The sequence below is a fragment of the Myotis brandtii genome, unplaced genomic scaffold (assembly GCF_000412655.1).
Source record: "Myotis brandtii unplaced genomic scaffold, ASM41265v1 scaffold8429, whole genome shotgun sequence".
NCBI classification, from domain to species: Eukaryota; Metazoa; Chordata; class Mammalia; order Chiroptera; family Vespertilionidae; genus Myotis; species Myotis brandtii.
The window spans coordinates 1819-3227 of NW_005371425.1; positions in this window are offsets into that span (position 1 = coordinate 1819).

Sequence of the window (1409 nt, forward strand, 5' to 3'; positions counted from 1 at the left end):
ACAATCCATGTCAACAATTATAACATGAAGGTAAAGGTCTGTGGGCCCAAGTCCTGTCTGTGGACAACAAAAGCAGAGCCCACAGGACGTGGGGCCTAATGTTTCTGCCATAAGACAACCGTCATGGAGCAGTTCTCCACCTGCAGGTCCTGGGCCATTGATGGTGCAGGAAATCAATATATTACGTAGAGACCAAACTTCAATACACACGAATGGAACTATGAGAGCATGCAGTATATATAATTGTGTGTGTGTCCTCATTTACATTATAAAATGTATTTCTTACTGTGGATCACAGTTTTAAAATAGCTAAGAAGGTTTTAGATTAAAGATGTGGGAACTTGGCGGGAGGACCTGGTGGAGGGAGAGGTGGGCTCCTTTCCCAGCTGCACGGGGTGCAGTGATGCGCTGCGGCCACTAGGGGAGGAGAGGTCTAAGACAACGGTTCTCAACCTTCCTAATGCCGCGACCCTTTAATACAGTTCCTCATGTTGAAAAAAAATAAAATTATTTTCGTTGCTACTTCATCACTGTAATTTTGCTACTGTTATGAATCGTAATGTAAATATGTGATATGCAGGATGTACTTTCATTGTTACAAATTGAACATAAATAAAGCATAGTGATTAATCACAAAAACAATATGTAATTATATATGTGTTTTCTGATGGTCTTAGGCGACCCCTGTAAAAGGGTCGTTCGTCCCCCAAAGGGTACGGGACCCACAGGTTGAGAGCCACTGGCTCTAAGATAATCATCTGAGAAGTTGGAGGAAGTGGTGGTGGGGTTGTTGGTGGGGAGAGGAGGAGGGAAGGGGGACAGGAACCGGAAAAGGAGGGAGAGATACTGGGATGGGGGAATTGAAGGAAAGAGGGGTGAGGGGAGGGGGGAAGAGGAGGAAATGAAGAACTTGTCCTGTAGCTCCTGGTCCCAGAATGAAGAGACCCCTGAAACTGACAGGAACACAACCTGCAGCCTTGAGTCCAACCCAGTTAGTCAGGCCCAGGAGAGCCCACCCGGACCAGCTGCCCTGTCCCCTGTAGACCCACGAAGGAGAAAATAAATGTTGATAAAATCTCCTGAGACATTCGGTGTTTGTTTTGAGGCATGATTGCTGTTTTGAGGCATGATTGCAATAGAATCCTGTGTAATACACACACACCTGTTACCCTCATAAGTAGCTAGTCATTCATATTAATAATAGGGAAGGAGCAAAGGGGAGGCCAGACATAATAAGCAAGGTCATCTGGGCAGCCTCACCAGGAAGCTGCAACTTGACACTCCCCAGGGAGCCAGTCTATTCCCTGGAAGTCACTGGGGAAGGGCTCCACAAAGGGAAGATGGCACATGTGCAGTGAAGACGGGGTGACATAGGGAAGGGGCCTGCCTGTCAGTCTAACCTGGGAACA